Raw genomic sequence first — 25,368 nt, 5'->3', positions numbered from 1 at the left:
TTTTGCATTCAAAAAGTCAAGGTTCCAAGCTCTGCCGTGCGCTCAAACATCTCCCTCATATGGAGTATTGGAAAGCTCAGATGAAATTACACAATAAATTTTAGGGTCAATTTCTCTAGTAGCCTTCCACGACAGCCACCAGGAGGTTGTCTCCATTCCCTAATGGGGGACAGGAAGCACAAGAGGTTAAAAACCCCTCCCACCTCCCATTAACCAGTGTCTTTCCTGTCCCCCATGGGGCATGGAGAGGTTCCTGGTGCGCTGCTGCGGCGGCTCTAAGCAGAGTACCTGTGTTAAATTTCTTGCCGGGCACTTAAGGTCGGGCCCCCCGCGGCTTCCTCCTGCGCTGTGCCTCCTGTCTCCTCGGGATTCTGGGACCGCATTCCCCCGGCCTCCTGCGTCCTCTTGCGGGGATAAAGCTGGTCGGGGTGCCCGCCGGAGGCCTCCCTGAGCTCTCCGGCGTTTCCCCCTCCTAGCGCGCGCTGTTCGGCGACCCGGAAGTCAGGTGACGCTCCACTTCCGGGTCGGCGCTCCTGTGCAGGAGCGATACAGGCCAGAGAAATGGATTACCGAACGGCGTGCGAGGCACGCTGCATCCTCGCACGCCTGCCTGGGACTCCGGAGGGGGAGGGGCGGCTAATTGCCACGCGCTGGTGCAGGCTTATTTTCTACATAAGCTGCGAAGACGTCTCAGGTAAGCTGCTGTAAGCATGGATGCGTCTTGCCCTGCAGCTGCAGAGCCCAGCGCTCCCCAAGCCCTAGTAAGTACGGCAGAGGGGGTCCCATTTAAAGGCACATTTTTCAATATACCTTTTCTTACACGGCTTCCTCTCTCATTGCAGGGAGTCAAGCCTGGCCCTAAAAACATTACCAAGCGCAAATGTGCCACCTGTAATGTAAAAATGCCATCAGATTGGGAGAAAAAGTTATGCCAACCTTGCACGGATAAAATCGTCAGAGCGGAACACCCTTCTTTGATTGATGAAATTCGCTCCTTGGTTAGGCAGGAGGTTCAAACCTCTTTGGCCACACTCGCCCCACCTCCACCGCCACCACCATCCTCACCTGGTCCATCACTCCCTAAAAAGAGGAAAATCCAGGAGTACTCTGAGTCAGAGTCTGAGGGGTCTTATACGTCTTCCTCTGTCAAATGGGAAGATGCGGTACCACGTAAATTTGCGGAAATTAGGAAATACCTTTTTTCCTCTGAATATATTGAGGAATTGGTATCTGCAGTGAGGAACACTATGGGGCTAAAAGAGGAATCAGTTCCTCAGTCTATACAAGACGAACTGTTTGGCATACATACTGAAAAACAACCCGGGTTCCCCGTCCATAAAAGCATAATTGATATGATTAATAATGAATGGGAATTGCCTGAGAAACGGCTAACAACGCCTCCAGACTTTAAGCATCGGTTCCCTCTTGAGGAGGACCTAATAAAATGGGACATTCCAAAAATTGATGTCCAGGTGGCTAGAGTGGCTAAAAAGACGGCTCTGCCGTTCGAGGATTCCTCCCAATTAAAAGACCCCTTGGATAGGAAGATTGAGAGCCTTCTCAAAAAATCCTGGGAAACGTCTACCTCAGCCCTCAGATACAATATAGCATCCACCTGCGTGGCCCGCTCTCTCTTTCGTTGGATACAAGAGTTAGAAAGCCACATCTCTCAGGGTACCCCAAGAGAGGAGGTACTGGACTCTTTGCCTATCTTACACAGGGCAACAGGTTTCCTTGCAGATGCCTCACTGGAATCTATCCGGGTGGCCGCCAGATCCTTGGTCCAGACAAATTCAGCCAGAAGAGCTCTCTGGTTAAAGATGTGGAGCGGAGACGTTACGTCAAAAATAAAACTGTGTTCTATTCCCTTTAAGGGTGACTACGTGTTTGGGCCCTCCTTAGATGACATCTTAGAGAAAGCCACAGACAGAAAGAAAACCCTTCCTGAGCAGAGACCTCCCAGGAAGCGTTTTTTTCGACCCTCCCAGCCCCAGCCCTCCCAGGGTAAAGGGAAAGGAAAAACCGGGAGGTGGAGTTATGCTAAGGGGAAGCCTAAAAACATCCTTATTCCCCAACAAACACAACAAGAAAAGCAATGACTCCGATCCGGTGGGGGGGAGGCTTTCAAACTTCGTTCACAGTTGGCAGAATATCTCCAACAGCCCCTGGGTGGTGAGTGTAATCCAACAGGGTCTACTGATAGAGTTCGATGCGCCTCCTCCCAGGATCTTAAGAGTCACCTCCCCGTCATCTCGGGAGACTCAAAAGTTGATGATGGCTGGAATACAGGACTTGCTAGACTCAAGAGCTATATCCATAGTCCCGGTGAACGAGCAAGGGGAAGGACACTATTCCCGTATCTTCATGATAAAAAAGCCTTCCGGGCAATCTCGTATTATAATAAATATGAAAGCTCTCAACAAATACATAACCTACCGCAAGTTCAAGATGGAATCAGTAAAAACAGCCATCACTCTAATAGCTCCTCATTCATATATGGCAACAATAGACCTCAAGGATGCCTATTTCCATATTCCAATACATCCTCGGCACAGGAAATACCTGAGATTTGCGGTCCAATTCAACCAAAAAATCTTACATTTCCAGTACAATGTTCTCCCCTTCGGGATCTCCTCAGCCCCAAGGGTGTTTTCCAGAGTCATGGCGGAAGCAGTTGCCCATATCAGGAGCCAAGACATCGCTATAGTACCATACTTGGACGACCTGTTAATAATTGGTCCTTCCGCCGAAGTTCTCAATCAGAGAATTTCCAAAACTCTGAACATCTTACAGCATTTGGGTTGGATTCCAAATCTAAAAAAGTCTCAGCTATCACCATCAAAGGTGAGGAAATTCCTCGGAGTCCTCTTGGATTCAGAAGGTCAAAAATCCTTCCTACCAGAGGAACATCGGATGAATCTAATTTCCAAGGTCTCACACTTCAGGAAACAACGTTCTCCGACCTTACGGGTTGCGATGTCTCTTCTGGGTTCGATGACGGCCTGTATACAATCAGTCCAGTGGGCTCAGAGCCACTCCAGAGTTTTGCAGGCGCACATCTTAGGGAACTGGAACGGGAATCCAAATTCCCTAAACAGAAGAGTTTACACTCCAGGGAAGGTAAAAGCCTCGTTAACCTGGTGGACGATCCAATCAAACCTACTGAAGGGGGTCGACTGGGTGCAAGATCCGCTAATTACAGTAACAACGGACGCCAGTCAAAAAGGTTGGGGAGCAGTGGTCTCGCAAATTCCATTCCAGGGTCTCTGGAATCAGAAGGAAAGCTCCGGTTCCTCCAACTCCAGAGAACTGTTGGCAGTGGAGAGGGCCCTTCTGGCAGCCAGCAGTCTCGTTATAGGTCAACATGTCAGAGTGTACTCGGACAATATGACGACTGTTGCGCATCTAAAACACCAGGGGAGTCCAAAGTTCAACCAACTGAAAGCAATTTCAAACAGAATATTTTGCTGGGCAGAGAAACATCTCCTCTCACTTTCAGCGATACACCTCAAGGGGTCGGTGAACATTCAGGCAGATCGCCTAAGTCGTCACGTCTTACATCCAGGAGAGTGGAGCCTGAAGGCGGACGTTTTCAAAATGTTGACAGACAGGTGGGGTCTTCCCGATATAGACCTTCTAGCGTCCAGCCAGAATGCACAAGTCGAGAACTACTTCTCCCTAAACCCCAAGGACAGGTCTCAAGGAGTAGACGCCTTTGCTCATACTTGGGGGTTCCATCTAGCATACGGGTTCCCTCCAATACCGTTACTTGCGAAGACCCTCCGGAAGATCCGGGACGATCAGGTCCAGACTATCTTAGTAGCTCCAGCATGGCCGAAGAGGAGCTGGTACCACCTCATCGAAGAACTGAAGGTGGACGGTCCAGTCTTTCTTCAAGTATCAGAAGATCTCCTCTGCCAGGGCCCCTTTTATCATCCAGAACCACAGAAGTTCAAACTGGCAGCCTGGCTATTGAAGCCCAGGTACTAAGACCTAGGGGCCTTTCAGAGTCGGTAATATCTACTCTACAGAAATCTAGAAAACCTATTACCAATGCCATATATGGCAAAATCTGGAATAGATTCTCCTCGTGGTGTCATCCTCATAAACCTGACCCTTTTCATCCTAATATTTCTCAAATATTAGATTTTTTACAAAAAGGATTAGAGTTGGGGCTGAAGCCAAGTACCTTGAAAGTTCAAGTGTCAGCCTTAAGTTCCGTCTTTGATCGGGACCTTGCGGGTCATCGTTGGATAAAGAGGTTTATGGTCGCAGCATCAAGACATTGTCCAAGAAGACAAATTTTCGTGCCATCGTGGGACTTAAACATAGTCCTAAAAGGTCTTATGGCTCCTCCATTTGAGCCATTATTTTGTTCTTCGCAACTTCTGTCCTACAAGACGGCCTTCTTGGTTGCAATTTCTACCGCAAGAAGAGTAGGGGAAATACAAGCCCTTTCAATAAGAGAACCTTATCTTACCATAAGAGATGATTCCATTGTGTTCCGTCCAGATCCTTGTTTCCTACCGAAAGTAGTGTCAGAATTTCATCTATCACAGGATATAGTCCTCCCATCGTTCTGTCACAATCCTTCAAATCCGGAAGAACACAGATTCCATACTTTGGATGTACGACGTATAGTGTTATATTACTTAGAACATACTAAATCATTTAGAATTGACAAAAATCTCTTCGTTCATCTTTCTGGCAGAAACAAAGGCAAGAAGGTAGCGAAGAGTACCATTGCCAACTGGATAAAAAAGGCCATTTCTGAAGCATACTCAACTCAGAATATTGCTGTTCCTGCGGGCCTAAAAGCCCATTCCACCACATCTACTTCTGTCTCTTGGGTTGAAAGGGCTGGCGCTTCATCGGAGCAGATTTGCAGGGCAGCAACATGGTCTTCCCTACACACTTTTACTAAGCATTATAGATTGGACTTCTGGTCCAATCGGGATCTTGCTTTTGGCCGAAAGGTTCTTCAAGCTGTGGTCCCTCCCTAAATACAGAATTGGTTGGCATTCCTCCTGGTGGCTGTCGTGGAAGGCTACTAGAGAAAATAGAATTATTCTTACCGTTAATTCGGTTTCTAGGAGCCTTCCACGACAGCATTAATTCCCTCCCGATGTTCTTGGATATTTTTCTGAGAACGTAAAGGTAACCGGTGCTATGGGTTCTGTTGTAAGTCACTGGTTAATGGGAGGTGGGAGGGGTTTTTAACCTCTTGTGCTTCCTGTCCCCCATTAGGGAATGGAGACAACCTCCTGGTGGCTGTCGTGGAAGGCTCCTAGAAACCGAATTAACGGTAAGAATAATTCTATTTTTTCCCTGTTACCCTTGTCAAAATAAAAAAAATTGGATCTGAAGTAAATTTTTTGTGGAAAAAAAAGGTAAATTTTCATTTTTTTCCTCCACATTCCAAACATTCCTGTGAAACACCTGAAGGGTTAATAAACTTCTGTATGTGATTTTGAGCACCTTGAGGGGTGCAATTTTTAGAATGGTGTCACTTTTGGGTATTTTCTGTCATATAGGCCCCTCAAAGTGACTTCAAATGTGATGTCTCTAAAAAAAAAAAAAATGGTTTTGTAAATTTTCTTGGAAAAATTAAAAATCTCTAGACTTTACAAATAAATGCAAGTCATGCCAATGAAATGTTATCACTATCATGTAGTACAATATGGCAAGAAAAAACACTCTCAGAAAAAGTGGGATCCATGGAAGCATTCCAGAGTTATTTCCTCATAAAGTGACAGTGGACAGAATTGTGAAAATTGGCCTGGTCATTAACGCGCAAACCACCATTGGGAGTACAAGGGTTAATATTGAGCAAAATTAATTTGATCCTGTCTGTGCGTTCTCCACAACAGTCATGGTCTCTCATCACTCCCTTGGGCAAATTAATCTCCCACCCCTGCTCTATTATGTATAGCACCATGTTATATATATTGCTGCACATAAAGGAACAATTTGCATGGCACACACAGGCCGGTTTCACATTTGCGGTTGTGTCCACAGCATTTCTTCCGCATATATCCGCATGCGTTGTGTATTCCTATATTTAACATTAGGGATGCATGTGTCTGCGATCGTGTGCTTTTGGCTGCGTTTGACGACGCATGCGTCATTTCGTCGTCTGCGGTTTTGCGCTGAAATGCAACATGTAGTAATTTTTAGAGGCGTCAATTTGCCGCCTATAAACGTATGCGGTCGAGTGCGTAAGGAATGCGCCATAAAAACGCATTGCTGTCTATGCAAACGCATGCGTTCACAAGCACATGCGTTTGCTTTCGTAAAAGCATGCGTTGCACCAGAGAAAAACATGTCTAGATACTGATAAGCCACCCCCCCATACCAGGTGATAAAGGGAGGTAGTGGACATTTGCAGGTCACTACTCAGACAGCCAAGCAGAACAGACGGACCACAGCAGACAGCCAAGCAGAGCATACAGACCACAGCACCTTTAGAAAACAAACCTCTGAACAATGTGAGTATATCCTAGCCAATGCCTTGTTTTCTATTTTCTATCTCTACATGTCCTAATTTCTGCCATTTCTTTCTTTCTGCATGCATCAGAATGTCTTCTTCTGATGAGGATCAACGTCCTGGCCTTCCGAAGTAGAATCTGTCAGTGACGTGAGTACTCACCTCCTCAGATTGGTAAGTATTCACTGTCAAGTCTACACATATGACAATCTTTTGTTTTTCATTTTTTTTAGAGCACTTCTACTGCGGCAGAGACTGGGCAGGAGCAGCGGAGTCTCGGTCAGGTGGCAAGGCGGCAGCGGGTACGTATACAAGGCTGACTGCTGTATCCTCACTGTTGTATTCTTTAATCTTCCTTTCTGTACTTTACTCTTTCATTTTAATTCTCTTCTGGACTCCTTTTTTATCTTGACTTTCCTTATTTATGCCATTTCTCAACCTCTGTTTTCTTTCTTTTCCTTATGTTAATGTATCCAACATTAATATCTTTATTTAATTTTTAGGTTTCAGAACGGGATGAATGTTATGAACTGGTGATTCAGAACCACAATGGGCCTAGTGGTTAAGAGCACACAAAGTGACCTGACAGTTACCAATAACAAGGACGAGCTCTGAGACGTGGGAACTCTGCTGACCGCAATCCCTAATCCTATCATACCACACTAGAGGTAGCCGTGGAGCGCTCCTGACCAGTCCTAGGCGCCTCGGGCACAGCCTGAGAAACTAGCTAGCTCTGAAGAGAGGAAAATAAGCCTACCTTGCCTCAGAGAAATTCCTCAAAGGAAAAGGCAGCCCCCCACATATAATGACTGTGAGTTGAGATGAAAGTACAAACACAGAGATGAAATAGATTTTAGCAAAGTGAGGCCCGACTGACTGAACAGACCGAAGATAGGAAAGATAGCTTTGCGGTCAACACCAAACCCTATAAACAACCACGCAGAGGGAGCAAAAAGACCCTCCGCACCGACTAACATTACGGAGGTACCCCCTCTGCGTCCCAGAGCTTCCAGCAAGCAAGGAAAACCAATATCGCAAGCTGGACAGAAAATAAAGCAAACAAAAGTAACACCAGGAAAACTTAGCTTATGCAGGATAGACAGGCCACAGGAACGATCCAGGAGAGAGCAAGACCAATACTGGAACATTGACTGGAGGCCAGGAGCAAAGCACTAGGTGGAGTTAAGTAGAGCAGCACCTAACGACTTAACCTCGTCACCTGAGGAAGAAAACTCAGAAGCCGCAGTTCCACTCACATCCACCAAAGGAAGCTCATAGACAGAACCAGCCGAAGTACCACTCATGACCACAGGAGGGAGCTTGACCACAGAATTAACAACAGATGAAGACCTCATAGAAAATGACCTTCTCATCTCCCTGGTCCAGGAGCGAGTCCCGTTGTGGGACACCCGGGATCTACTGCACTCAAACAATGTAACGATCCGGCGCCTATGGATTGAGGTGGCCAAAGCAATGTGGGATGGCTGGGACAACGCCCTGACTCGGGTCCAAACTGCATTTGGTAAGTATTGCACTGCAGTGTGAAGTAGCAGAGACCTTGGCCGTGCTCACTCAAATGTGTGTGATGAAAGAAACTCTCAGGAGTTTCTCTCATCACACACAGTTGTGTGAGCACGGGCAAAAGTCCATTTTCTGACCATTTATTTATTTTTTTTAAACAGTGGCCAAAGTCAAAACACGTTGGCGTTCGATGAAGGACCGCTTCAACAAGGACCTGCGTCAAGAGAGCCGTGTTCCCAGTGGTTCAGGAGCAAGGATCCGAAAATATAAATACCATCGTGTTCTGGCATTTTTAAGACCGGTCCTTGCCCAGAGAAAGTAAGTATTTATCCCGTGAATTAGGTTATGTTGTATTGACATAATCTGTATGTTTCTATTCCACAGGAGTTGTCGTCTGTTTAATTTTCGGTATTAATTTCTTTTTTCCTTTTTTCACAGCACATGGAGCACTACTGTTGGCCCATGTTCTGGAGCGGTCCTTCATCAATCAGCCACGGACCCGTCCCAGCCATCCTCCAGCGCTGCAGCAAGTGGGCCTGCCACACAAACTGGAGACCAGGAAGCTGGTCCATCAGGCCTTCCCCTTTGCCAGTCCTCTGCCTCTTGTTTTTTGGGCTCCTCCTGGCAGCAGCAGAGGGCATCGGACAGGTCCCTCACTCCCGAGTTTTTGCACTTGATCTCGGTTTGTCACGAAGGCTTTGGGTGACCGAATGGATATCTCCCTTACCCACATGAATACACGTATGCAGGAGGTCACCAAAAGCCTTGACCAAGTAAAAGCCGACCTCCAGAGGCCAGCACATCATTTTTTTTAACCAAATTGAGCATGGCATGTCGGAACACCTCCAGCTTAGTGTCATGCAGGCCTGCAATGCTGCTTACGTGCATACTATGCAGCAGAATCGGTATTTTCAGCAGACAGTGGCGGCATGTCCACCTGTGCCTTCACTGTCACGATTAACCTCAATGCCAACCTCTGCTGCATACTACTGCACGGCCACCTTTATTCCTAGCACTGCCGGACACCAGTACAGCACCACCAACATGCCGAGTGCTGTTGGACAGCCCACCGCCACCACCATGACAACCGCTGCTCCTGCTTGGACCTCCTCCACTGACACCACGATGCAGCAGGACCCTGGCATGGCCTTCCGTACCGCCACGATGCAGCAGGACCCTGGCATGGCCTTCCGTACCGCCACCACCACGATGCAGCAGGACCCTGGCATGGCCTTCCGTACCGCCACCACCACGATGCAGCAGGACCCTGGCATGGCCTTCCGTACCGCCACCACCACGATGCAGCAGGACCCTGGCATGGCCTTCCGTACCGCCACCACCACGATGCAGCAGGACCCTGGCATGGCCTTCCACTCTACGAGCACTATGGACTCTGGCATGGCTGCACGCTCTATGAGCACTATGGACTCTGGCATGGCTGCACGCTCTGCGAGCACTATGGACTCTGGCATGGCTGCACGCTCTACGAGCACTATGGACTCTGGCATGGCTGCACGCTCTACGAGCACTATGGACTCTGGCATGGCTGCACGCTCTACGAGCACTATGGAGTCTGGCACAGTGCAGCCGGACTAACAGGTCACCCACCACGACCATGCCACGACAAATGAGTCCTCCGAGGCTTCCCAGAACCCGGCAATCACAGAAAGGAAAAAAAAAACTCTTATTATTCCTCCCCCTTCACCTCCCAGTGTGTCTGTAATGTCAGGTTTGTCTCACCCATCCAGTGCGTCTCAAGCCCTATCTCCGAACTACCAGACCACTCAAGTTTCATTGCCCCTTCTCCTGCCACCCCTGCGTCGTCCACTGTTAGCCATACCTCACTGCTTCACCCCCCCCGTTTACATCACTCTACCCCAAGCAGGCGCAGTTAAATTAAAAGTTTGTGTTAAAAAAAAAAAAAAAAAATGTTGTTTTGCCCCCAATTATGTGTGGTTTATTGTGTCTTTCGCCACCGTCTACACACACCGTGCGCCGAACACTTTTTTTGGCCACATCATACCTCCAGTAGTTAGCAAATAAATCACTGCAGCTTTGTGTGTCTTTAGTATAGAGATGTGAGGTGGCCCAAAAAACTAATTCATGTATTATCTCCATACTCTCTTCCTTAAAGGTACCTTCACACTAAGCGACGCTGCAGTGATACCGACAACGATGTCGATCGCTGCAGCGTCGCTGTTTGGTCGCTGGAGAGCTGTCACACAGACAGCTCTCCAGCGACCAACTATGCCGGTAACCAGGGTAACCAGGGTAAACATCGAGTTACTAAGCGCAGGGCCGCGCTTAGTAACCCGATGTTTACCCTGGTTACCATTGTAAAAGTAAAAAAAACAAACAGTACATACTTACCTTCAGCTGTCTGTCCCCGGCGCTCTGCTTTCCTGCACTGACTGTGAGCACAGCGGCCGGAAAGCAGAGCGGTGACGTCACCGCTCTGCTTTCCGGCTGGCCGGCGCTGACACAGGATGCAGGAGGAGTGCAGAGAAGGAGAGCGCCGGGGACAGACAGCAGAAGGTAAGTATGTACTGTTTTTTTTTTTTTACTTTTACGCTGGTAACCAGGGTAAACATCGGGTTACTAAGCGCGGCCCTGCGCTTAGTAACCCGATGTTTACCCTGGTTACCAGTGAAGACATCGCTGAATCGGCGTGCGTGACTCCGATTCAGCGATGTCTGCAGGGAGTCCAGCGACGAAATAAAGTTCTGGACTTTCTGCAGCGACCAACGACATCACAGCAGGATCCTGATCGCTGCTGCATGTCAAACTGAACGATATCGCTAACCAGGACGCTGCAACGTCACGGATCGCTAGCGATATCGTTCAGTGTGACGGTACCTTTAGTCTGTGACTAGTGTTGCAGACTGAAGAGAAAATGGCAGAAATACAATGCAGACCTATACTCAACAGGTCAGGTGTCCAAAAACTCATTAGTTAGGAAACCTGACCTGGTGAGTAGAGAACTGCCTTGTATAACTTCCATTTTCTTGTCTGTGTACGTAATATTCCACACAAAGTGAAGGGACGTTGGCGGTCATAAACACGGCATATCTATGCTCACCTGTACATGTGTCAGAAATAGTGAATTCATGAGGCAGTTATATGTGCATCATGAATTCATTATTTCTGACACCTGACTTGATGAGTATAGATCTGTTTTGAATGACAGTCATTGTCTCTTCAGTCTGTGTGCAATGGATACTGCAGAACAGAATCAGGACGCAATGACGTCACCAAGCTTAAAGCAGCATGGCTGCCGTCACACTAGCAGTGTGTGGTCAGTGTTTTATATCAGTATTTGTAAGCCAAAACAAGGAGTGAAACAATTAGAGGTAAATTATAATATGAACATAACTAGCACCTCTGCTTTATCACCCACTCCTGGTTTTGGATTACAAATACTGATATTAAATACAGACCAAATACTGCTAGTTTGAGGACAGCCTAGGTTTGTAGAGGAAATACATAGGAGACACGGTCAAGACAACAAAAAATAAAGTTTATTAATGAGAAATATTATTAACATCTAAGAAAATTACTGGTACAGATAACAACTACAACAGGACATTTACACAACATTGTCCTGCCATGACACACGTCCAATATCAGAATCAGAAAAGGCGGCAAATTGGTCCCGCATGTCGCCAACTTCAGCTGTTGACCGCAGTGGGTGATGCTGGTAATCTGGCAGTGGGTGTGCAACTGGTTCATCCAGTTCAATATTGGGCCATTCCTTAGCCATTATGTAATTGTGCAGAACCACACAGGTTTTGACCACCTCGTCGACAGTCTCCATTTTAAGATTAATGGCAGATGCAAGAATGCGCCATTTTGAGACTAGGATGCCACATCTGAAAGGCCTCATCCCCAACCATAACAAATGGCATCGGTGGACCTTGAGTGTTGGGAAGAGGTCGTGGCCGTGGAAAATTAAAATTTTTGCCATACACACGGCGGCCCATATCAGAGTTCTTAAAAGTCTTGGAATCGTTGCCACCGCCAAAAGCTCCAATGTCCACGGCGATGAAGCGACAGTCTGCATTGGCTATTGCCATGAGCACAACAGAAAAACATTTTTTGTAATTGAAGTACTTCAATCCTGTTCTGGCTGGTTTTATAATGTGGATGTGCTTTCCATCAACCGCTCCCAAACAGTTGGGGAAATCACACACACTACAGAATTTTTCTGCAATTTCAAGCCACATGTCCAAGGTGGGTAGGAGTATAAACATCCCGGAGAACATTCCACAAAGCCCGACAGGTGTCCACAATTATTCCAGACAGGGTAGAAATTCCAAGCCGGTATTGGAAGTGGAGGGATGATAAACTCTCTCCGGTTGCCAGAAATCTGTAAGAAATTTAAAAAAAAAATCTATTCTATTAAGGCCAGTCTCACACGTCCAGATAATTCCGGTACCGGAAAAATCAGTACCGGAATTATCTGTGTCCGTGTGCCGGTGCGTTTCTGTGGCACACGTGTGTGTGCCGCCCGTGTGCCCACTGGGTACCATACGCACCGTGCTGGGTACCACACGCACCAGCATCTGTTGCTGAATCCGCCATTCATATCTTCCCTGCAGCAGCGTTTGCTGTAGAGAAGATATGAATAATCGTGTTTAAAATAAAGATCTATAACCGTTCCCCGCATGCGTCTATAAAACGCCGCATTTGTAAATGTTTCTATGCGTTTTTTCCTGCACTTGCGGATGCGGATTAACCCCTTTACCCCCAAGGGTGGTTTGCACGTCAATGACCAGGCCAATTTTTACAATTCTGACCACTGTCCCTTTATGAGGTTATAACTCTGGAACGCTTCAACGGATCCTGGTGATTCTGACATTGTTTTCTCGTGACATATTGTACTTCATGATAGTGGTAAAATTTCTTTGATAGTACCTGCGTTTATTTGTGAAAAAAATGAAAATTTGGCGAAAATTTTGAAAATTTCGCAATTTTCAAACTTTGAATTTTTATGCAATTAAATCACAGAGATATGTCACACAAAATACTTAATAAGTAACATTTCCCACATGTCAACTTTACATCAGCATAATTTTGGAACCAAAATTTTTTTTTGTTAGGGAGTTATAAGGGTTAAAAGTTGACCAGCAATTTCTCATTTTTACAACACCATTTTTTTTTAGGGACCACGTCTCATTTGAAGTCATTTTGAGGGGTCTATATGATAGAAAATACCCAAGTGTGACACCATTCTAAAAACTGCACCCCTCAAGGTGCTCAAAACCACATTCAAGAAGTTTATTAACCCTTCAGGTGTTTCATAGGAATTTTTGGAATGTTTAAATAAAAATAAACATTTAACTTTTTTTCACAAATAATTTATTTCAGCTCCAATTTGTTTTATTTTACCAAGGGTAACAGGAGAAATTGGACCTCAAAAGTTGTTGTACAATTTGTCCTGAGTACGCTGATACCCCATATGTGGGGGTAAACCACTGATTGGGCACATGGTAGAGCTCGGAAGGGAAGGAGCACCGTTTGACTTTTCATGCCAAAATTGACAGGAATTGAGATGGGATGCCATGTTGCATTTGGAGAGCCACTGATGTGCCTAAACATTGAAGCCCCCCACAAGTGACACCATTTTGGAAAGTAGACCCCCTAAGGAACTTATCTGGATGTGTGGTGAGCACTTTGACACACCAAGGGCTTCACAGAAGTTCATAATGCAGAGCCATAAAAATAAAACAAAAATTTTTTCCCCACAAAAATTATTTTTTAGCCCCCAGTTTTGTATTTTCCCTAGGGTAACATGAGAAATTGGACCCCAAAAGTTGTTGTCCAATTTGTCCTGAGTACGCTGATACCCCATATGTGGGGGGGGGGGAGAGAACCACCGTTTGGGCGCATGGGAGGGCTCGGAAGGGAAGGAGCGCCATTTGGAATGCAGACTTAGATGGAATGGTCTGCAGGCGTCACATTGCGTTTGCAGAGCCCCTAATGTACCTAAACAGTAGAAACCCCCCACAAGTGACACCATTTTGGAAAGTAGACCCCCTAAGGAACTCATCTAGATGTGTTGTGAGAGCTTTGAACCCCCAAGTATTTCACTACAGTTTATAACGCAGAGCCGTGCAAATAAAAAATATTTTTTTTCCACAAAAATTATATTTTAGCCCCCAGTTTTGTATTTTTCCAAGGGTAGCAGGAGAAATTGGACCCTAAATATTGTCCAATTTATCCTGAGTATGATGATACCCGATATGTGGGGGGGAACCACCTCTTGGGCGCATGGTAGGGCTCGGAAGGGAAGGAGCATCATTTGGAATGCAGACTTAGATGGATTGGTCTGCAGGCGTCACATTGCGTTTGCAGAGCCCCTAATGTACCTAAACAGTAGAAACCCCCCACAAGTGACCCCATATTGGAAACTAGACCCCTCAATGAACTTATCTAGATGTGTTGTGAGAACTTTGAACCCCCAAGTGTTTCACTACAGTTTATAACGCAGAGCCGTGAAAATAAAAAATCTTTTTGTTTTCCCACAAAAATTATTTTTTAGCCCCCAGTTTTGTATTTTCCCAAGGGTAACAGGAGAAATTGGACCCCAAAAATTGTTGTCCTTTTTGTCCTGAGTACGCTGATACCCCATATGTTGGGGTAAACCCCTGTTTGGGCACACGGGAGAGCTCGGAAGGGAAGAATCACTGTTTTACTTTTTCAACGCAGAATTGGCTGGAATTGAGATCGGACGCCATGACGTGTTTGGAGAGCCCCTGATGTGCCTAAACAGTGGAAACCCCTCAATTATAACTGAAACCCTAATCCAAACACACCCCTAACCCTAATCCCAACGGTAACCCTAACCACACCTCTAACCCTGACACACCCCTAACCCTAATCCCAACCCTATTCCCAATTGTAAATGTATTCTAAGCCCTAACCCTAACTTTAGCCCCAACCCTAACTGTAGCCCCAACCCTAGCCCTCACCCTAACCCTAACCCTAGCCCTAACCCTAGCCCTAACCCCAGCCCTAACCCTAACCCTAGCCCTAACCCTAGCCCTAACCCTAGCCCTAACCCTAGCCCTAACCCTAGCGCTAATGGGAAAATGGAAATAAATACATTTTTTTTATTTTTCCCTAACTAAGGGGGTGATGAAGGGGGGTTTGATTTACTTTTATAGCGAGTTTTTAGCGGGTTTTTATGATTGGCAGCCGTCACACACTGAAAGACGCTTTTTATTGCAAAAAATATTTTTTGCGTTACCACATTTTGAGAACTATAATTTTTCCATATTTTGATCCACAGAGTCATGTGAGGTCTTGTTTTTTGCGGGACGAGTTGACGTTTTTATTGGTAACATTTTCGGGCACGTGACATTTTTTGATCGCTTTTTATTCCGATTTTTGGGAGGAAGAATGACCAAAAACCAGCTATTCATGAATTTCTTTTGGGGGAGGCGTTTATACCGTTCTGCGTTTGGTAAAATTGATAAAGCAGTTTTATTCTTCGGTTCAGTACGATTACAGCGACACCTCATTTATATCATTTTTTTTATGTTTTGGCGCTTTTATACGATAAAAACTATTTTACAGAAAAAATAATAATTTTTGCATCGCTTTATTCTCGGGACTATAACTTTTTTATTTTTTTGCTGATGATGCTATATGGCGGTTCGTTTTTTGTGGGACAAGATGACGTTTTCAGCGGTACCATGGTTATTTATATCTGTCTTTTTGATCGCGTGTTATTCCACTTTTTGTTCGGCGGTATGATAATAAAGGGTTGTTTTTTGCCTCGTTTTTTTTTTTTTTTCCTTACGGTGTTTACTGAAGGGGTTAACTAGTGGGCCAGTTTTATAGGTCGGGTCGTTACGGACGCGGCGATACTAAATATGTGCACTTTTATTTATTTATTTTTTTTATTTACATGAAGAAATGTATTTATGGGAATAATATATATATTTTTTTTCATTATTTAGGAATATTTTTTTTTATTTTTTTTTTACACATTTAGAAATTTTTTTTTAAACTTTTTTACTTTGTCCCAGGGGGGGACATCACAGATCAGTGATCTGACAGTTTGCACAGCACTCTGTCAGATCACTGATCTGACATGCAGCACTGCAGCCTTCACAGTGCCTGCTCTGAGCAGGCTCTGTGAAGCCACCTCCCTCCCTGCAGGACCCGGATCCGCGGCCATCTTGGATCCGGGGCTGGAGCAGGCAGGGAGGGAGGTAAGACCCTCGCAGCAACGCGTTCACATCGCGTTGCTGCGGGGGGCTCAGGGAAGCCCGCAGGGAGCCCCCTCCCTGCGCGGTGCTTCCCTGTACCGCCGGCACATCGCGATCATGTTTGATCGCGGTGTGCCGGGGGTTAATGTGCCGGGAGCGGTCCGTGACCGCTCCTGGCACATAGTGCCGGATGTCAGCTGCGATAAGCAGCTGACACCCGGCCGCGATCGGCGGCGCTCCCCCGGTGAGCGCTGCCGATCGCTATGACGTACTATCCCGTCCAGGGTCAGATAGGCCCAGGGCACCTCGACGGGATAGTATGTCAAAGGTCACGAAGGGGTTAAATGCTGCGGATCCAACCGCAAGTGTGAAACTAGCCTTATCTCTGTCATTTTACATCTGCAGATGTGCACTAGTGGACCTGTGTGTTACTCACATGATTTATCAAAGTGGGTCACGTGACATGTCACATGATACATCGGGTACCTTGGGGTAGGGCACGCCTTCTAAACTGCCTGGGCCTTCTTGTTCCGCCTCTGTCAGGTGTACAACCTTTGTATCCACTTATACCCTGCCAGTGTCAGAATTGAATAGTCTGTGTGCTACAAATTGTTCCAATGCTGATCTAGAAAAGTAGAGCAAATGTCAGGCATACATCTCTCAGTATGTCGTGCGAGTGCAATACCAGTGTGCAATTTTATTCTTGCCGAACATCCATAAGACATGTGAATGCAGCCTGTATGCAATGCATTTTTAACATAATCTTTTGCATACTATAATGCTCTATGTAACTTAAAGCTAGTTTACAAAACTAATAAAGCAATCTGATAGAAAGAGCTAGATAGTTAGATAAATAGAATAGATAGTCTGTAGATATATAATGTCACAAGGCCCCTACATATTATAAACTTGCACCCTTTAGTGCCTTTCATGTGGCACTAAAGTATGTTTAGTCTTGTCTAACCAATAAATAAATTATCTACTATATAATTGTCTAAGGTTCACTTCCACCTGTCTGTTATTCTGTCTGTCACGGATATTCATTGGTCGCGGCCTCTGGCTGTCGTGGAAATCCAAGTCGCTGATTGATCGTGGCAAAACGTCCACGACCATTGCCACGACCAATCAGCGACGGGCACATTCCGGTGGCAAAATGGCTGCTCCTTCCTCCCTGCAATCAGTGCTCGTTCCATACTCCCCTCCAGTCAGCCCTCACACAGGGTTAATGGCAGCGTTAAAGGACCGCGTTATGACGCGTTGTAACGCACGCCGTTAACGCTGCTATTAACCCCGTGTGACCAACTTTTTAAGATTGATGCTGCGTATGCAGCATCAATAGTAAAAAGATCAAATGTTACAAATAATAATAATAATAATAAAAAAAAGCTTATTCTCACCCTCCAACGTGGCGTGCTGTCCTCGGCAGTGCAAGCGCAAGGTTCTGGTGCTATGGATGCTATGCGAGAAAGACCCGCCATGACGTCACGGTCATGTGACCGCAATGTCATCACAGGTGCTGCGCTCATACCAACCCTGGGACCGGAAGCTGCCGCTTGCACCGCGCACAGGCGCCAGGACTTCAGGGGGCCTTCGGAAGGTGAGTATATGTTTATTTTTTTATTTTAAGTCTTTTTTAACCACGCATATAGTGCCCACATTGCTATATATATTACGTGGGCTGTGTTACATACTGCGTGGGCTGCGTTATATACTACATGGCTGCTATGTACTACATGGACAGTGTTCTATACTATTTGGGCAATGTTATATACTGCGTGGGCTGCGTTATATACTACACGGCTGCTATATACTATGTGGGCAGTGTTATATACTATGTGGGCAATGTTATATACTGCGTGGGCTGCGTTATATACTACATGGCTGCTATATACTACGTGGGCAGTGTTATATACTGTGGGCTGCGTTATATACTACATGTCTGCTATATGCTACATGGGCAGTGTTACATACTATGTGGGCAGTGTTATATACTGTGTGGGCTGCGTTATATACTGCATGGCTGCTCTTTACTATGTGGGCAGTGTTATATACTATGTGGGCAATGTTATATACTGCGTGAGCTGTGTTATATACTGTTTGGGCTGTGTTATATACTGCGTGGCCACTGTTATATACTGCGTGGCCTGTATTAACGCATCGGGTATTCAAGAATATGTCATGGCCTGTGCTATATACTATGTGGCTGCTATATACATACATATTCTAGAATACCCGATGCGTTAGAATCGGGCCACCATCTAGTCTATATATATAATTGTCTAAGGGTTTTTCCGTCTGTCTGTCTGTCTTTCTGTCTGTCTGTCTGTCTTTCTGTCTGTCTGTCTATCCTGGAAATCCCGGCTCTCTGATTGCAACGGGCACAGCGACGATGATGTCATAATGGTTGCCATGGCGACGATGATGTCATAAAGGTTGCTTCGACCAATCAGCGACGGGCACAGTCTGCCGCGAATTCTGGAATCATCATTGTCCATATATTACAGGGACATATTCTAGAATACCCGATGCTTTAGAATTGGGCCACAATCTAGTTTTATATAAACAGCAAACGTAAAGCAGACGGGAATTTTTTTGTGTGAGTTTGTGTTTATTTTTGACTAGTGGATGATCCACCTGCCGCTAATAACTAGTTAAATGCCGCTGTCAAACACTGACAGCGGCATTTAACTACTGCTTCCGGCCATCGGGCTGGAAATTCGAGCATCGCCAACCCCTGTCGTGATGGGGGATCAGCGATGCGTCGGCATAACAACCAGAGGTCTCCTTGAGACCTCTATGGTTGTTGATGCCGGATTGTGGTGAGCGCCACCCTGTGGTCGGCGCTCAGCAATGCAGGGATTCAGCTACATAGGAGCGATCTGAGCATCACTTCTATGTAGCTGAACCGATCAGGTTATGCCAGCTTCTAGCCTCCCATGGAGGCTATTGAAGCATGGCAAAAGTAAAAAAAAATGTTTTAAAAAATATGAAAAAAATAAAAAAAAATATAAAAGTTTAAATCACCCCCTTTCACCGCATTCAAAATAAAACAATAAAAAAATTCAAACATACATGTATTTGGTATCGCTGCTTTTAGAATCGCTCGATCTATCAATAAAAAAAGGATTAACCTGATCGCTAAACAGCGTAGCAAGAAAAAAAATTCAAAAAGCCAGAATTACGCTTTTTTGGTCGCCGCGACATTGAATTTTAACCCCTTCCCGACCCATGACGCCACGTAGGCGTCATGAAAGTCGGTGCCAATCCGACCTGTGACGCCTATGTGGCGTCATCGAAAGATCGCGTCCCTGCAGATCCGGTGAAAGGGTTAACTCCAATTTCACCCGATCTGCAGGGACAGGGGGAGTGGTACTACAGCCCAGGGGGGGTGGCTCCCCCCCCCCGTAGCTACAATCGCTCTGATTGGCTGTTGAAAGTGAAACTGTCAATCAGAGCGATTTGTAATATTTCACCTATTAAAACTGGTGAAATATTACAATCCAGCCATGGCCGATGCTGCAATATCATCGGCCATGGCTGGAAACACTGGTCTGCCGCCACCGCCACCGATCCCCCGCCAGTCCTCCGATCAGTCCTGTACACTGCTCCGCTCCACTCCGTCCTCTTGTCCGCTGCCCGTGTGCTCTTGTCCGCTCCCCCCGTGCTCCAATCCAACCCCCGTGCTCCAATTCACCCCCCGTGCTCCAATCCACCCCCCCGTGCTCTGATCTACCCCCCCGTGCCACCATCTAGTTTTATATAAACAGCAAAAGTAAAGCAGACGGGAATTTTTTATGTGTGTTTGTGTTTATTTTTGACTAGTGGGTTCGTAATGGGGCTGTCTTTTAGACACTTTTCCATTCCCCAGGGTTTGATGCCAGCTGTAATTTTTGACATATTACAGCTAACAACAACACAAGCTACAATTACCCCCTTTGACACTGGACCAGGGCAATTGGGAATAGCGAGACAATTCCAGAATTGACACGTCTAATGCGATGCGTCACTTCTGGGGCCAATGTGTGCTGGTATTTTTAGGCTGGCAAATAACCATGGATATTCCGAGCCTGATAATATAAGCCCACAACTCGCGATCCACCTGCCGCTAATAACTAGTTAAATGCCGCTGTCAAACACTGACAGCGGCATATAACTACCGCTTCCGGCCATCGGGCTGGAAATTTGAGCATCGCCAACCCCCGTCGTGATCGGGGGTCAGCGATGCATCGGCATAAAAACCAGAGGTCTCCTTGAGACCTCTATGGTTGTTGATGCCGGATTGTGGTGAGCGCCACCCTGTGGTCGGCGCTCAGCAATGCAGGGATTCAGCTACATAGGAGCGATATGAGCCCCCACCCCCCGTGCTCCGATCCACCCCCCCCATGCTCCGATCCACCCCCCCGTGCTCCCCCCATCCCATCATACTTACCGAGCCTCCCGGGGTCCGTCTGTCTTCTCCATGGGCGCCGCCATCTTCCATAATGGCGGGCGTTCCAATGTGCATTTTGATCACTGTGATAAAACCTATCACAGTGATCAAAAAAAAAAATAAATAGTAAATGACCCCCCCCCCCCTTTGTCGCCCCCATAGGTAGGGACAATAATAAAGTAAAGAACATTTTTTTCCCCACTAAGGTTGGGGTTAGAGCTAGGGTTAGGGCTAGGGATTCGGTATGTGCACATGTATTCTGGTCCTCTGCGGATTTCCGCAGCGGATTTGATAAATCCGCAGTGCTAAACCGCTGCGGATTTATGGCGGATTTACCGCGGTTTTTCTGCGCATTTCACTGCGGTTTTACAACTGCGATTTTCTGTTGGAGCAGTTGTAAAACCGCTGTGGAATCCGCAGAAAGAAGTAACATGCTGCGGAATGTAAACCGCTGCGTTTCCGTGCAGTTTTTCTGCAGCATGTGTACAGCGATTTTTGTTTCCCATAGGTTTACATTGAACTGTAAACTCATGGGAAACTGCTGCGGATCCGCAGCGTTTTCCGCAGCGTGTGCACATACCTTTAGAATTAGGCTATGTACACACGGTGCGGATTTGGCTGCGGATCCGCAGCGGATTGGCCGCTGCGGATTCGCAGCAGTGTTCCATCAGGTTTACAGTACCATGTAAACCTATGGAAAACCAAATCTGCTGTGCCCATGGTGCGGAAAATACCGTGAGGAAACGCTGTGTTGTATTTTCCGCAGCATGTCAATTCTTTGTGCGGATTCCGCAGCGTTTTACCCCTGTTCCTCAATAGGAATCCGCAGGTGAAATCCACACAAAAAACACTGGAAATCCGCGGTAAATCCACAGGTAAAACGCAGTGCCTTTTACCTGCGGATTTTTCAAAAATGGTGCTGAAAAATCTCACACGAATCCGCAACGTGGGCACATAGCCTTAGGGTTAGGGTTGGAATTAGGGTTGTAGTTAGGGTTGTGATTAGTGTTATGGCTACAGTTGGGATTAGGGTTAGGGGTGTGTTGGGGTTAGTGTTGGAGGTAGAATTGAGGGGTTTCCACTGTTTAGGCACATCAGGGGTCTCCAAACGCAACATGGCGCCACCATTGATTCCAGCCAATCTTGTATTCAAAAAGTCAAATGGTGCTCCCTCACTTCCGAGCCCCGACGTGTGCCCAAACAGTGGTTTACCCCCACATATGGGGTACCAGCATACTCAGGACAAACTGCGCAACAATTACTGTGGTCCAATTTCTCCTGTTACCCTTGTGAAAATAAAAAATTGCTTGCTAAAACATCATTTTTGAGGAAAGAAAAATGATTTTTTATTTTCACGGCTCTGCGTTGTAAACGTCTGTGAAGCGCTTGGGGGTTCAAATTGCTCAACACATATCTAGATAAGTTCCTTGGGGGGTCTAGTTTCCAAAATGGGGTCACTTGTGGGGGGTTTCTACTGTTTAGGCACACCAGGGGCTCTGCAAACGCAACGGGACGCCTGCAGTCCATTCCATGAAAGTCTGCATTTCAAAAGTCAATACTTCCCTTCTGAGCCCCGACGTGTGCCCAAACAGTGGTTTACCCCCACATATGGGGTATCACCGTACTCAGGAGAAACTGGACAACAAATATTGGGGTCAAATTTCTCCTGTTACCCTTGGGAAAATTAAAAAAAATCTGGGCTAAATAATTATTTTTGATGAAAGAAAACGTATTTATTATTTTCACGGCTCTGCGTTATAAACTTCTGTGAAGCACTTGGGGGTTCAAACTGCTCACCACACATCTAGATAAGTTCCTTTCGGGGTCTAGTTTCCAAAATGGGGTCATTCGTGGGGGGTTTCTACTGTTTAGCCACATCAGGGGCTCTGCAAACGCAACGTGACCCCCCCCAGAGCATTCCATCAAAGTCTGCATTTCAAAACGTCACTACTTCACTTCCGAGCCCCGGCATGTGCCCAAACAGTGGTTTACCCCCACATATGGGGTATCAGCGTACTCAGGAGAAACTGGACAACAACTTTTGGGGTCAAATTTCTCCTGTTACCCTTGGGAAAATAAAAAATTGCGGGCTAAAAAAAATCATTTTTGAGAAAAGAATTTTTTTATTTTTTTTTCATGGCTCTGCGTTATAAACTTCTGTGAAGCAGTTGGGGGTTCAAAGTGCTCACCACACATCTAAATTAGTTCCTTTGGGAGTCTAGTTTCCAAAATGGGGTCATTTGTGGGGGATCTCCAATGTTTAGGCACACAAGGGCTCTTCAAACCTGACATGGTGTCCGCTAATGATTGGAGCTAATTTTCCATTTAAAAAGCCAAATGGCGTGCCTTCCCTTCCGAGCCCTGACGTGCGCCCAAACAGTGGTTTACCCCGACATATGGGGTATCAGCATACTCAGGACAAACTGGACACCAACATTTGGGGTCCAATTTCTCCTATTACCCTTGGCAAAATAGGAAATTCCAGGCTAAAAAATCATTTTTGAGGAAAGAAAAATTATTTTTTTATTTTCATGGCTCTGCGTTATAAACTTCTGTGAAGCACCTGGGGTTTAAAGTGCTCAATATGCACCTAGATAAGTTCCTTTGGGGGGGTCGAGTTTCCAAAATGGGGTCACTTGTGGGGGAGCTCCAATGTTTAGGCACACAGGGGCTCTCCAAACGCATCATGGTGTCCGCTAACAATTGGAGCTAATTTTCCATTCAAAAAGTCAAATGGCGCGCCTTCCCTTCCGAGCCCTGCCGTGTGCCCAAACAGTGGTTTACCCCCACATATGAGGTATCGGCGTACTCGGGAGAAATTGCCCAACAAATTTTAGGATCCATTTTATCCTATTGCCCATGTGAAAATGAAAAAATTGAGGCGAAAAGAAATTTTTTGTGAAAAAAAAGCTTTTTCATTTTTACGGATCAATTTGTGAAGCACCTGAGGGTTTAAAGTGCTCACTACGCATCAAGATAAGTTCTTTGGGGGGTCCAGTTTCCAAAATGGGGTCACTTGTGGGGGAGCTCCAATGTTTAGGCACACAGGGGCTCTCCAAACGCGACATGGTGTCCGCTAACGATGGAGATAATTTTTCATTCAAAAAGTCAAATGGCACTCCTTCCCTTCCGAGCCTTACCATGTGCCCAAACAGTGGTTTACCCCCACATGTGAGGTATCGGTGTACTCAGGAGAAATTGCCCAACAAATTTTATGATCCATTTTATCCTGTTGCCCATGTGAAAATGAAAAAATTGAGGGTAAAATAATTTTTTTGTGAAAAAAAGTATTTTTTCATTTTTACGGATCAATTTGTGAAGCACCTGGGGGTTTAAAGTGCTCATTATGCATCGAGATAAGTTCCTTGGGGCGTCTAGTTTCCAAAATGGGGTCACTTGTGGGGGAGCTCCAATTTTTAGGCACACCGGGGGCTCTCCAAACGTGACATGGTGTCGGCTAAAGAGTGGAGCCAATTTTTCATTCAAAAAGTCAAATGGCGCTCCTTCCCTTCCAAGCCCTGCCGTGCGCCCAAACAGTGGTTTACCCCCACATATGAGGTATCAGCGTACTCAGGACAAATTGGACAACAACCTTCGTGTTTCAGTTTCTCCTTTTACCATTGGGAATATAAAAAAATTGTTGCTAAAAGATAATTTTTGTGACTAAAAAGTTAAATGTTCATTTTTTCCTTCCATGTTGCTTCTGCTGCTGTGAAGCACCTGAAGGGTTAATAAACTTCTTGAATGTGGTTTTGAGCACCTTGACGGGTGCAGTTTTTTAGAATGGTGTCACTTTTTGGTATTTTCAGCCATATAGACCCCTCAAACTGACTTCAAATGTGAGGTGGTCCGTAAAAAAATGGTTTTGTAAATTTAGTTGTAAAAAGGAAAAATCGCTGGTCAAATTTTGACCCTTATAACTTCCTAGCAAAAAAAAAAAAAAAAAAATTTGTTTCCAAAATTGTGCTGATGTAAAGTAGACGTGTGGGAAATGTTATTTATTAACTATTTTATGTCACATATCTCTCTGGTTTAACAGAATAAAAATTCAAAATGTAAAAATTTGCAAAATTTTCAAAATTTTCGCCAAATTTCCGTTTTTATCACAAATAAACGCAGAATTTATTGACCTAAATTTACCACTAACATGAAGCCCAATATGTCACAAAAAAAAAATCTCAGAACCGCTAGGATCCGTTGAAGCGTTCCTGAGTTATTACCTCATAATGGGACACTGGTCAGAATTGCAAAAAACGGCCAGGTCATTAAGGTCAAAATAGGCTGGGTCATGAAGGATTTAAAGAACGTATCTGCACAAAATTGGTATCATTAGAAAACGTCAGCTCAGCTCGAATAAAATAAGTCCTCAACCGACCCCAGATTCCGAAAAATGGAAACGCTACGGGTATCAGAACATTGTGCAATTTTCTTTTATTTCTTTAAGCAACGTTTGGAATTTTTTTTCACCACTTAAATAAAAAAAAACCTAGATATGTTTGGTGTCTATGAACTCGTAATGACCTGGAAAATCATAACGGCAGGTCAGTTTTAGCATTTAGTGAACCTAGCATAAAAGCCAAACAAAAAACAAGTGTGGGATTCAAAAAAGTGGTCCACCTTTCTCGACCACTTCACCACCTGGCTACTTCATTTCCTCTCTGTTGACATCCCCACTATCATCATGGGTGATTTCAATCTCCCCATTGACACTTTCA

This window comes from Ranitomeya imitator, chromosome 4 (assembly GCF_032444005.1).
Source record: "Ranitomeya imitator isolate aRanImi1 chromosome 4, aRanImi1.pri, whole genome shotgun sequence".
NCBI classification, from domain to species: Eukaryota; Metazoa; Chordata; class Amphibia; order Anura; family Dendrobatidae; genus Ranitomeya; species Ranitomeya imitator.
This window is presented reverse-complemented; position numbering follows the sequence as displayed.